The sequence below is a fragment of the Prosopis cineraria genome, unplaced genomic scaffold, assembly GCF_029017545.1.
Source record: "Prosopis cineraria cultivar Desert tree isolate PC_DT_omini unplaced genomic scaffold, ASM2901754v1 PC1, whole genome shotgun sequence".
Taxonomy (NCBI): domain Eukaryota; kingdom Viridiplantae; phylum Streptophyta; class Magnoliopsida; order Fabales; family Fabaceae; genus Prosopis; species Prosopis cineraria.
This window is the reverse complement of record NW_026555332.1, coordinates 39,131,384-39,146,212: the sequence shown is the minus strand read 5'-3', so window position 1 is coordinate 39,146,212 and position 14,829 is coordinate 39,131,384. Positions and strand designations below refer to the sequence as shown.

Genomic DNA, 14,829 nt, shown 5'->3' with positions numbered 1-14,829 from the left:
TATCTTTATTTAATAAAATATTTTAATTAAAAAATTCATTTAATTAGTAATTACATATTAAAAATTTAAAAATTTTATATATTTTTAACATTTTATCTCACAAAATATATTATATTTTTTAATGGGAGCATGCCCGTATATTTTTTTTTTTATAAAAAAGATTCATATAATTTCAATAAAACTCAGAAGAATCTTTTTTTAAATAATTTTTCATTGTTTTCATTGAATGATTTTTATTTTAAATTAATATGTACTCTTTCAGTTCAAAATTTTTACCAAATTTTATTTCTCAATAAAGTAATTACTTATCTTCAAACTAATTTATCTTTTTATATTTACAAAGTGATTTATTTAATAAGGATACTTATTAAAAAAAATGTAATGATTACACCTTAAAAAATTAAAAAATGCTTTAATTTTTTAACATCAAACTTTTTAAAAAAATACCTTACATTTCAAATGAAAGGAATATATTTTAAACAAAAACTTAAAAAAATATTAATGTATTTATTTTTTAAAAGAACTTGTTTAGAATTTTAGATATTGAAAATATACAGGAGATATTAATAATTTTAACATTTAAAAAAAATATTGTATAATTGATTTTTAGAAAGTACATAAATATTGATCGGTGGCTTTTTTTTCACGTCACATCTACCAAAGAATCTTCCGCCGAGCTTGCGTTTCTGCTCCTGCTGAAGCCACTCTAGCTTACAGACAACCAAGCAGAATTTCACACTCAAACTTTCCTCAGCTATTAATTTCGTTTAACATCTTACTACGTGATTCAGGGAGCATTTTACAGGACAGAGAGCCTCCTAAATTTAATAGGATATACATATACATATATGCAACCGGAGAATAAGATATCACCAACCTTGGCCAAGCATGGAAGTAGATCTCGCTTCTCGAGTCCCAAAAGGAAATATTTAATGCACCATCGCTTTCTTGTTTTTTCCTTTCTAGCAGACTGGGTATTATACATTTTGGAAAAAGAGCTTCTTCATTCTGCTTTTTGTCATGGTGGATGGATTCTGCTGGGAAATGAATCCTGCGGGCGAATTTTTCCTCGTCAGCATGGAGAATCCAAGTTGTGCATTCTTGACCATCGGCACACTTTCCAACACTTCTAAGGGAAGAATGTCCCCAATAACAACTACTATTGTTGTAAAATCAATTATTTTTTAAACCCGGCTCTCATTCATTGAACTAAGAGCCATGCCCGTACAGTTTTTTTATTTTTTGGAAATTTTTAAAAAACTAATTTTTATATTATAATTATATATATATTTTTTAATATAAATTATAATATTCAAAAATTAAATAAGTAATAAATTTTAATTTTAAAATATAAACATATGTTATAAATTACTCCTTCTGTTAAAAATATAAAAGTATTTTTTGAGGAGTTAAATGTTAAAAAATATAAGGTATTTTTAATCTTTTGAAGTATAATCATCACCTTTTTTTTAAGAGTACTCCTATTAATAAGTGACTTTATATTTATTATAGAGTGTTTAATAGTGATAAATATGAAAAGATAGAATTAGTTTAAAAGTAGATAATACTTTATTGAGGGTAAGATTTGGTTAAAAATACCTTACATTTTTAAACGAAGAAAGTATAAATTTAACTTAAAAAATAAAAATATTTTATTTTTTAGTAGTAAAAAAAAAGTCTAAAAGCCACCCAACCCTTTTTACATATTAGGTTAGGTTTAGAACTCCAATTATACTCAAGTTTTTTGATCTTTTTAAAGCTTGAATCCTAATAAAAAAAGAAAGACTTAAATGGGCTGCCTATGAAGCCTGAGCTATATTCCCATCTATAAATAAAATCACCTAGAGTATTTTTTTTTTAGGCAGATCAAACAAAACCATATGAAGGTTATAAATTCTACTTTCTTGAATTCAAAATATAAGTATTTTTTTCTAACTAATCTTGATTCAAAGTATAAGCAATTAGTATTTGTTAAAAAAATTATTTTACCTCTGTATTTGTTAACCTAAATTATTGTTGTGAATTTATGGCTTTCTTCTTACTTCTCATAAATTAAAACTAAGGGTAAGAAGAAAAAATAATATTGATGTTCATGATAACAAGGATTTTATTTGATAACAAGGATTTTATTTGCATGTAAATTTTATTATTATTATTATTATTATTATTATTATTATTATTAAAGGACGCTTTATTTCGAACTGGAGAAAGTATTATTATAAGAATACTTAATTATAGTTTGAATAATTATAAAAAAATTAAAAAAATAAATATTACTCCAATCCTTGATATTAGATAAAGTTAACAAACTTCATGCTTATTAGGAATGATAGTTATATCCTAAAAATTATTTAAAAAATATGTAACTTTTTAATTTTACTCTTCTTTATAATTAATAACAAATTACAGTAAATTTTATTCTAGGAATTCAAATGGCACTAAATAACAGATGATAAAAATGGAAAAAAATTAATTAATCTAACTTCTTATAGTAAGAGCTAGAAAAAAACTTTTAAATTTCGTCTTGTCAAGTATTAATGAAATTAAAGAGAGCTAAGAAAAGTGGTGAAAATCAAAGAATAGGACAACACCAAAGAATTGGCCATTCACCTATTTAAGAAGATTAATTTAAATTTAAACATTTGACTCTACAACAATCAGCACGAATACATGGTATTAATCTCTCTACATAATAAGTCGTACCAAATTAATTAATAATTATCTCTCAACTAATTATTTAATCCATTAAACCCATACTTGAGCTTTGACTATAAGCATCACACATTATCTTAAGTCTTTCTCTAGCCTTAATTAATTATAAGTATTATATTATGCACGAGCAAGATAAATAAAAAGGAGAGTTCAAATTATTTTTATAAATATAAAATATCCAAACCCGCCAATAATCAAAAATAAAAAACAAATATATAAAACTCAAAAATGTCTCCCCCAGGTCCGTAGCTTTGAAATTTAGAAATCCATAAGGAAATAAACAAGAAATTCATGATTAATAAATTCTTAAAAGAGTAAAGAGAAAGAAGAGATAAAAATTGAGATAAATCCCTTAAGATGCTGATCCTTAATTAGAGAAATATCTACAACTTTAATCTAATCCATGACCTCCTTAAAGTTCTTCCTCAAAAGTGTCCCAAGAATGCCTTGAGTAGTATTTATTGATAATTGAAAAAACCTAGGTATTTTCCCCTCAAATTGGCTGAAAGTCCAAAAGTCCAACGAATAAATATGGAAATAAAATATGTAAAATAACTGGTGGGTCTCCAACATTAGGGAAGAGCTTTCGAGATCAACATTTTTCGAGTTGGTATTGCATGTTGCAAAAGACTCTTGTTCTAATCTTGGAGGGAAAGCATGAGGGTTTTGGTGGCGTTTCTAGAGAGTCTAAGCTTCCGTCTAACATTTCAATAACTCTACAAATTATAGGTCTTCAAGTTAGAAATGTTTGAATACACGACAAACCCACAATCGTCATTCTCCTTGCAATATCATTTTCTTCCATGGTGTTTTGCCCCATCGTGTCCCAACTTGCTGCATTCCTCAAGTTTCTCATAAATCCAATCCGGAAAATAAATCTCTGTGGGTGGTCTCCAACATTCATATTATTCTTTCTCTCGCCATCCATATCCAATAACAGCATTCCATAACTAAAAATATCATATTTATGGGAAACTCCTCCAATATAATATTTCTATTTCAAACTTCTGGAGCAAGATATCCGATAGTTTTCTCGGGCTTCTGAAATTGAAACAATGCTTTCTTTCCTTGGACCGGCTTTGCAAGTCCAAAATCTGAGATTTTGGGGCAAAAACCTTCATCTAAAAGGATGTTATGTGGCTTTATATCAAAATGCAGAATTGGTTTGTTGCATCCTCTGTACAAGTATTCCAAGTCATCGAGTTGTCCAAGTCAAGGATGAACTACTAGTTTTATCTTCCCTATTTTGATTAATGAACTTGTCAAGAGATCCATTTGACATAAATTCATATATAAGAGCCTTTTTTTGGCCTTCCAAACGAAAACCAAGAAGGGTAACAACATCTATATGGGAAGTTTTACTGATGCTAGCAACCTCATTGATGAAGTCTTCCCCATTCCCTTTTGATGACTTCAATAACTGGACAGCAAAAGGACAACCATTGAGTAGTTCTCCTTTTGTATACAGCACCACAACCACCTTGTCCCAATTTAACTTGAAAAGATTTGGTCATTTTCTTCACCTCTGCAGATTTATATCTTGTTAAGAGCTAGAGGTCCTTGGTTTCTAATGAACGCCTCGATGTTTTTGGTCAGCCCTTGATTTCTTCAAGAACTCTATTTTCTGCCTCAATGATTTGATTATACAACAAAAAATAATACTGCATATTAGCAATGTTCCACCAATTGTTCCACTTGTTATACTGTCACATATAGTAGGTATAAATCATTGAGTAGATTAGATAATATGGCTTATTTATCAATTTCAACAATAAAATGTACTCTCTCCGCTCCGCTTTATTATAAAGCTCAATCCAAAACCAAAGAAATGTAGTTAGTAAGTTAATTTTTTGTGTGAAAATAGATTAATAAAAAATTAAATTGCATTACATTCTCTCTCATAATAATAAATTTAAATATGGGTAATATTAAAAATATAATTAATACGCCATCAAATATTTTATATTAAAAACCAAAGAATGTTTCTAAAATGCACACTATAATAAAGACCAGGGGTAATAATAGTCAGGATGCTTGAAAACAAAGTAGTCTAAAATAAATGAGAGAAAATATTGTAATCTTTGAATTAAACTTCTGTTGTCTTTCTGGCTATATCTAAATCTAGTTGAATATTTATGTTTTTCCCGATAGGAGCGCAATAATTCAACATTTCTTCTGTATACTACTTCTGTTTATTATATTACTGTTAATTTTCTTCGATTTCTATAGCTTTTTCATTTGTTCACTCCTATACATTTTTAATTCTATTTTTACAATTTTCAATTTAAATTTTATGCAAATCAATATATTTTCAGTCAAAGTAAATAACTTCCATAACCTTTTTCTAGAACATATTAATATACATTTTTTATATTATACTATATCACTATAATCAATATATGAATATGAAATATCATAAGTATAAGAAATAAAATCATTGACAAGCTGTGAATAATACAAATTATTTGCTTGATCCATTCTAACTGAAAAAGAGGTTGATCCATTACCTATTATAAATTTCATCCTGCCAGGCCTTGAATTTTCTGCAATTATAAGCAAAGAGATTAAATAATTAATCATGAATTAATAAGCCAACTTATTTGCATGGCGCCACTATAATTTATATGAGAGAGGGAGGTTGATCCGTTACCTATCGCCGGCGATGGATTTTCTGCAACTGTAAGCAAAAAGGAAAAAGAAAAAAACGAAAAAATATATTAGTAAATAGGATTTTATATTATAGTTGTTTGAAAGTGCTAAACTCTATCATGCAACTGTGAGATGACTGTGAGCATGCGGTTAATTTCTTTGCTGATAATACACACTTGAAATTTTCAGTTAGAAGGCTACAGCATTCTTATATGCATGGTAAACATATAACAGATCAGCACTCCTTTTTGTTTCCCTTTTGTAATCGTTTTCTTTCTCTTGTCTCTTCGTCTTCTTCTTCTTTTTTTTTGAAGTCAGTTTCCTCTCTTGTCAAGTATTCGATGAGAAAGAAATTAAAAACTAAAATCAAAATAGATTAGATCAATAAAAGTTAAAAATGAAAATACAGAGTCAAGTTTCTTCTAACTACTGTGTGTGTGTGTGAAAGAGAGATATTTGATAGTGAGAAAGAAATGTTCGGTAAAAATAATTATATGGAAGAAAGGGGTGGTTATTGTGATATAAAGTTAGTGGAAATGTGAGTGGGAGAGATGCTCAAGAGAATTCACTTGACAGGATAGGAAAAACTAAAGAAAGAAATATTTGATGGAAGCCCCATCTCATAAAACCTAGATTGAGATGAAACGAAATGTCAATTTAATTTTATTTACTTGAGTGAAATCATTTTTTCTATTTTTTATCTAATAAAAATCTTTATATTATGCATTTGTTATATTTTCCAGTGACATCATTCATTTATTTTTTTCTTTTAAAATCATTAAAAATACTTATATATATATATATATATATCGTGATTAATTTATGATATATAGATTGTAATTTTTTTTAATTTGGAATATATGGTGAAAATTTTTGAGGCAAAATAATGATAAGAGAGTAACAATTTTGATATAAATCTTATATTTATATATGAAACAAAATACAAATACCCAACCGTATATATTGAAATAAATTTAAATATTTGTGATCGCATATAGATAAATGAATTTAAAAATTTTAATCTATTAAAATTTCTGTTTATTATTAATTTTTTTATAAACTGTCACTCGGGTCTTCACTCCGATCGATCGTACATGCCTCCCTCCTGAATATCTCACCAAGGCACCAACCAACCATCCTCATTAGATAAAATGCAACCCCCTCATTAATTAAGCTCATTATTAACCATTGTATAACTCCCATTTAGCCTTAACGTTGTAGTCTAGAATTTGGTATCTAGGAAACTAATGTAAATAGTGTCATGTATTCGCCTTGAGATGAATCATTTGATAAGAAACTTTTATTTTATCAATTAAGTTGAAAGAATTCTCGAGAGAGAGCTGACTGTTCTAAGTCATAACGTGGTTTGAAAATGTCCAAACCTATTATAGTTGATAAAAGTATAAAATTGAAACAACGTAACTCAGATTAAAAAAGTAGTTTAGGATTGGAGGAAGTATCGTTATCAATATTCCTGAGAATTTTTCACTTTAAACATTATATGGTGCATACCTGTGAATTGGGAACAGTAAAATTGTCCTTGGGAGTTAAGTCGGCAGAAGCCTCTATCAGAAACACATCGAGAACAGTGACTAGAAAGTCGAGCTTGAATGGGTTATCCTGAATCTAGGGATACAAATGGGTTCCCAGCTGCAAACGATTCAGCCGCTGCTGGAAGCTGAATCCATGAACATGCTGCTAAAGCAGGTGGAGTATCATTAGATCTTTGTATGGTTTCCGAAGTAGATCGTCTCACCCGTACTCTCAACACAGCCTGTAAATCTGTAAATTCCCATCGATGAGAGCTTTTGTTGAGCGTAGCATTGCACTTATACAGTGTTATATATCCAGTATTAGGATCCAACTCGAAATAACCCAGGGCTGAGCTAGCAGGAAGAGTAATATTGCTGTTGAAGGCGTCACAGCTCTCATTTGCCAGGCTCTTTTCCAGAACCGCGTCTCTCAGATAGACTTTATAAAACCCGTCGCCTGTACCAGTCACTTGAATCTCTTTTCCTCCACTGAATTGCACAGTTTTTGTTGCGTTTGGGTTTTTCACAGCCGTGAATAGCCACATTCCACAGTCCTGTCGTGCCCAAGTGGTGAGAGGGAAGCCCAGCTGGCCCAGATTTCCACAGTCAAGGTAGATGGACAATCCTCCCCAGAAGCAGAATCAGAAAACAAGAAGATGATGATGAACACATAAACCGGTGGAACCATTCTTCTGGATCCTCGGTTATCTTGGAGAAAAATTTCGAGTAATAACTTACTTGAAGGTTTTATTCTTGGTTGTTCTACATATCTAACTCAAGTCGCAGACCGTGATCGATACGCAATCGACTTGGCTCGGCTACTGTACGTATAGACGACCGAGAAATGAATGAAACGCGTCTATACATCTTCAAACCAATTAACATTTGCTTCACTGAGTCGCAAATGATGATATATATGCATGATATATGTATGCATGATGTGTTTGTGTTAAGAAATACCAATAGTTATCAGTTTCGTCAAATAATTAATAAAAATAATTTATTTGAAGCATCAAAGAAGTACCTATAATTCTATAACTATCAAATATTACTCCCTCCTTTAAAATATAAAAATATTTTAATTAAATTTTATCTTTTAAAAAAATAGTTATTACTTTTCAATTAATCTTATATTTTATATTTATCTTTATTAAACACTCTATAATAAATATAAAGTTATTATCAGTAGGGCAAAAAATTAAAAATATTTTATATTTTTTTACATTCAATTCTTCAAAAAAATTTTATATTTTTTAATAGAGAGAGTATAACTTAATTATATTGCAGATTAATTATAAAAATATGAAATAATAAATTTGATGGTTTTATTCTGCTTGATATTATTCGATGCAGGAATAACAAGCAGCCAAAAAATGAAAAATTTAAAATGAAAAAAGCCCTCTTTTTAGTTATTTTTATGTATAAAATTTAATTTAAAATACCATAAACGCTAAAATCAGGGTACAATTTTACATATAATTTCTACCCGTGTCAAGGAACCAGCACCCCATATTGAAAATTGAAAATTTATATCTAGAAGAAAAGAAATGATACTGAGGTTGGGTATATGTAGATATCAATCAGTCAAATGATAATGAAAAGACTAATTAAAGATTTTAAATGGGACGGAGGTGGGAATGGTAAAGATGATGGGCGAGAAGAAAAATCTGTTCCAAGATGCATGCACAGGGATAAAAACCAATCCTTTGACATTGGATCATGATACTACCAAAAAAAAAAATTATCAATATATTATATTTTAAAAATATTTTTTTTAAGCACTATAAATTTTAAAATTCGACTTTAATGACGCAGAGTTTTAATTCTTTTTGCGCAATCTGTCCGATTTTTTTTTCTTCAAAAAAGGTATAGAACTTGATTTCTATTAAACCAAATTCTATATTATATTTAAACAAAATAAAAAATTTAATATAACAATATGTAGTAAACTAATGTCTATTATGTCTCCACCTCAATGTGTAATTATACTCAATAATTTCTCTTCCCTTCCTCCCTATTATTAAAAAGCCGATAATTCGAACTATGTAACACCCTCAAATTTACAAACCGATTTTTCGCAAATTATTAAAATCATTATCATGGTAGAAAATTTTCTTACCATGATACATCCAAGACAATATACCACAAGTCTTAAAATATCTCAAAAAAGCAATTAGAACCATGAGGGACAGTCAGGATCCTCATGGCATGATATTAAATTAGGTCATGAATCAAGAGAGACAAACATAATCCTCTTGGTCAAATAAATACTTTTAATAAAGGATTAGAGTTTACATGCTTCACAAAGAAGATATGTCCTAAGTTGGCACAAGATACATTGTATAATCCAAAATAAGAGGCAACGTAAAAGATGGTGTTTCATACACCATAGTTACACCTCTGGTGCTTTCTCCTCGGGCTCGCTCCTGTAAAAATATTAACAACGGGGAATGAGACTTAAAAGTCCCAGTAACCAAAAATTATATGTAATGATGCATGCGGATGTAACTAATCATGCGATTGCTAAGTGGGCACACAAACATTTAACCGAACAATACTTTCAAACAAACCGAACAAGTATTTAATTTAATGCTGACTACACCTTATATCCTCCTTTCGCCCTGCTCGGACGCCAAATCACCCGGCCAAAGGTGAGTTGGACCAAGCGACACGCCACTCATTGGGTCCAATGAGGGCTTACCACGTGGTAATAATTAACCGAACAGAAATTTCCATTAACACCATACATTAAATACCCTGACAAGTCATGCATAATTCAAATATCCAAACAAGAATATATCCGAACAATAATATCTCATCATGATAAACAAAAATAAATTTTTAACCCACTTGGCAATAATTTCAAACAAGTATATAACAGTATTTATTTTCAATAATTCATAGTTTTTCCAAACAACAAGTCAACACATAACCACCATTCACAAACACACTCATCACAACACATTAATAATGGTTACCTTGTGTCTTGAATAACAAGTTCCCCTTCACAACTCCTTTTTCACCACTATCTTTGTCAATATAATCTGCATAATTATTTCACAATACTATATATTAATTTTACATTAAATAAATAACTCTAATTTAAAGAGTTAGAAAGTCTTAGATCTTATAGTCCATATTAACACTAATTTAAGATTTATGCCTCATTTAACTTCCCAAATTCTTTTCTAAATTCTCGTACCCTAATGACTATTTTTTTTTATCCTCAATTCACTTCTAGTATCACAATTTCATCCTTCTATATTCTAAAAATTTATCCAAAAATAAATTAAAAATTTTAGAATTATCCTGAAGCCTCAAATCACCTTTCTATAACCTCAAAAATACCTATTCATACTTAAATAAATATTTTAATTCATAGGTTTATCCCTACGTCTCAGATTCCACATAAATTCAACCATATAGATCTAGATTTTAACTCAAAAATTCTTAAACATGAGTTTCAACCTCAAGAAGAAAATATTCTATAATATTTATTATATCCCTAAGAGTTTTAACCTATATTTTTAATCTATCATATCATCAGATTAACTATCTATAGAAAAAAATGCTAATCAGAATATTTACTCTATCCTATAAAATAAATCATATCACTAGAAAGCTAATATTATTTAGAAAATAACTAAAAATTAATTTTGTAATTAAATAAATTTTTAAATGCTAATTTAAACAGGAAAGTTAGAACATACCTGAAGAAAAAAATAATCCCCCTTGCGAGAAAAACGCCGAGCAACGTGAGAGAAAGAGAGAAAATAATATAAAATGGGATTGTGGTCCCAAAATTATATTAAAAAAAACTATAGGTTCGAATTTAATTATTCAAACCTTTGGGCCAAAAGTTGCAATTTCCTCTAAATTGCATCTTAGCCTCTCATGCTTCCTAATGCACACACCCCCCCTCCTTTTTATACATGAAGGAACCTCTTCTCTTCCCTCATCTAACCAATGTGGGACTTAGAAACAACAACCTTCCACCCCTTTTTTTTTTGTTCCTTCTACCTTCTCTTTTTTTTTTAACACACAATAAAAATTATTTATGTATTATATCTTAACTAAATATTGCTTATGTGATTTAAATTTAAATTGTTAAATTCATAATTAAATACCTAACCATAATATCGTTTCTAAATAACCTCAAAAATATAAATTCCTATTATTATCATTTTTTTTCCTCAAAACCTAAATTCCACAATTTCTTTATTATATAAAAATCAGGATGTTACAATTCTCCCCTCCTTTTAGAAAATTTTGTCCTCAAAATTTAATGCTGGTAAGCTTAGAAACTATGTACCTAAGCAAATAAATGTGGATAATCTCGCCTCATACTCTCCTCGGTCTCCCAAGTAGCATCACCTAGGGCTCCACCCTTCCAAATCACCTTCACAAGTCGGATGGTCTTATTGCGTAGTTGTTTGTCCTTAAAGTCCTCAATTCGCTCCGGTTCGGATCTAAAGGTCAAATTCTCCCTCAATTCCACTTCTTCAGTTCAATAACATGGGAGGGATCTGGGTTGTACTTCTTTAACTGTGATACGTGGAACACATTATGGATACCTGCAATTTGTGGAGGTAATGCAACTCTATATGCAGCAGATCCAATTCGCTCCAAGATCTCATACAGGCCCATAAATCTAGGTGTCAATTTCTTTGCCTTAATGGATCTACCAATGCCTGTCACTGGAGAAACCTTCAAAAATACATGATCTCCTACTTCAAACTCTAACGGCCGTCTCCTCTTATCAGCATAGCTCTTCTGTCGGCTCTGAGCGGTTAGCAATTTTTGCTTAATCATTGCAATCTTCTGGGTGGTCTGCTCTACAATTTCTGGACCAATGATACTCCTCTCATTTAATTCTGTCCAACACAAAGGTGATCTGCACTTTCTTCCATACAAGGCCTCATAAGGCGCCATCCCAATACTAGAATGATAGCTGTTATTATAAGCAAATTCAGCTAATGGCAATGATTATCCCAACTACCTGGTAGTTCAATGGCACACTCTCAACATGTCCTCCAAAGTCTGGATCGTCCTCTCTGTTTGTCCATCTGTTTGGGGGTGGTATGCGGTGCTAAACTCAGTCTGGTACCCATAGCCTTCTGTAGCACACCCCAAAAGTTTGAAGTGAACCTTGGGTCATGATCTGACACAATTCTAGAGGGTATACCATGAAGTCTAACTATCTCCTTAATGTATATCTCAGCAAATTTCTCTAATGTAGAGGTAAACTTGATCGCCAAAAAGTGAGCCGATTTGGTGAGTTGGTCTACTATCACCAAATAGCATCCTTACTCGAGGGTGTTCTTGGCAATCCAGTGATGAAATCCATGGAAATATCATCCCATTTCCACTTTGGAATATCTAACGGTTGCAATGTTCCAGCTGGCTTCTGATGTTCTATCTTTATCTTCTGACACGTTAACATCTAGAAACAAATTCGGTTACATCTTTTTTCATTCCTGGCCACCACCAACCCTCGCTTCAAATCATGGTACATTTTAGTTATAACCGGGATGAATTGTATATTTGCTCCTATGAGCCTCTTCTAAAAGGATATTCCTCAATCTTGGATCATTAGGTACACAAACTCTACCTTTATATATCATCACTGTGTCATCAGAGATGGTAAAATTTAGGGCTTTACCTACCACTATCTCCTTCCTTATATTCTTCAAGTAGTCATCACTCTGCTGTGAGACTCTGAGATCTTCCCAAAATTTGCTCTCAAAGTTTACTACCTGGAGTGCGGCCATTTGATGTTCAATCACATCCACTGGAACATCATGAAAACTGTTCCACAAATGATATTCATGAACCATCAAATGCGCAGCATGAATAGTCTTCTTACTTAAGGCGTCAGCTACCACGTTAGCCTTACCCGAATGGTAATGTAATTCAAAGTCATAATCCTTCAAAAATTCCATCCATCGTCGCTGCCTCATATTAAGCTCTTTTTGATCAAATAAATACTTCAGGCTCTTATGGTCACTGAAGATTTGAAACTTAGATCCATACAAGTAGTGTCTCCATATCTTCAGAGCAAACACAACTGCAAGCTAACTCCAAATCATGAGTAAGGTAATTTTCCTCGTGTGGTCTCAACTATCTGGAGGAATAGGCAACCACTCGGTCATTTTGCATCAAAACACATCCTAAACCCTTTAAAGAAGCATCAGTGTACAGAGTGTACGGCACCACAGGGTCAGGAATAGTCAACTCTGGAGTATGGTTAACCTCTTTTTCAATTCTTGAAAGCAGCTTCACATTTGTCAGTCCAAATAAATGGGGCATCCTTCTTAGTCAGCTTAGTTAAGGGCATCGCAATTTGCGAAAATCCCTTAATAAAGCGACGATAATAACCTGCTAAACCTAAAAAGCTTCGTATCTCTGTAACAGATTTGGGCTGTTCCCACTTCATCACTGCATCAATCTTGCTAGGATCCACCGTAACTCCGTCTCTGGACACAACATGGCCCAAAAACTTTACTACTTCTTGGAGCCAAAATTCACACTTGTTTAATTTGGCATAAAGCTTAAGTTCCCTCAAAACTTGCAAGACGATTCTTAAATGCTCACCATGAGCCTCCTCATCCTTTGAATAAATAAGAATGTCATCAATAACACTACTACAAACTTATCTAAATAAGGTCGAAAGATCCTATTCATGTAATCCATGAATACTCTGCAGGAGCATTCATAAGTCCAAACGGCATCACCATGAATTCATAATGCCCATATCTCGTCCGAAATGCTATCTTAGGTATATCCTCTACTCTCACTCTCAATTGGTGGTACCCTGACCTTAAGTCAATCTTTGAGAAAACTGCGGATCCCACAAGCTATCCAGCAAATCATCGATTCTCGGAAGTGGATATTTGTTCTTGATGGTTACTTTGTTCAATTGTCTATAATCAATGCACAATCAGAGGCTTCTGTCCCGCTTCTTTACAAAAAGGACTGGAGATCCCCAAGGTGAAACACTCGGTCTGATGAAACCCTTCTCAAGTAGCTTTCAATTTGCTTTTTCAGTTCCGCTAACTCTGAAGGGGACATCCGATAAGGAGCCTTAGAAATTGGCCCTGTACCGGTACCAATTCAATTGAGAACTCTACCTCGCGCTTTGGGGGTAAACCGGAGACTTCGTCTGGAAATACATCCGCAAATTCTTTGACAATTGGGATATTCTTCACGCCTTCATCAATCTCAGCTTGGATAGAGAAGAAAACCATGTAGGCCTGGCAACCCTTCTTCATACATCTATCAACTTGTGCCGCCGATAAGAAAACATGATCTTGAGTCTCGACTGGGGTCACCGACAAAGAAGATAAAGACACACTCCTCTCTCTACAATCTAGGATAGCACCATTTGTAGCCATCCAATTCATTCCCACAATTACATCCATACCTCTCAGTGGTAGGATAATTAAGTAATTAATAGTTGTTTTCCTATTTTTAAACTCGACTACTAGGTTAAGACATGCCTTAGCAGTCCTTACAGATTATCCCCGCAGGAGTAGACACATTCATAGCAAAAGGTAAAATACACACAGGCAAATCAAGGTTCTTTACACAAGTTTCAGAAATAAAAGAGTGTGTAGCACTCGAATCAAATAGTGCAACAATATCATGATGAAGGATTTTGATGTTACCTCTAATGGCATCTGGGGAGTTCATGGTGTCCTGAGTAAGAGCAAACACACGGCCAGAGACAGTAGGATATTGGGAAGGGTTCTTCATATTTGAGCCCTGGTTGTCCCCACAAAACTTTGCAATGTGACCGGGTTTCCCACAAATGTAACAGACCCAGCACTGTCCGAAATGACGACGCCCGCATTTAGTGCACTGTGGAGAGCTCCACTGTACTCGGGGCAGGGGTAGATACTGTTGGGCTCCTCTGTGACCCGTGATAACTATTATG

The 14,829-nt window shown here is 32.1% G+C and overlaps 1 pseudogene; it reads right to left on the bottom strand.

The window, feature by feature from the left end:
* Positions 1-3,304: 3,304 nt before the first annotated feature.
* LOC129298891 (G-type lectin S-receptor-like serine/threonine-protein kinase At5g35370) overlaps positions 3,305-14,829 on the bottom strand; it is a 13,054-nt pseudogene continuing 1,529 nt past the window's right edge.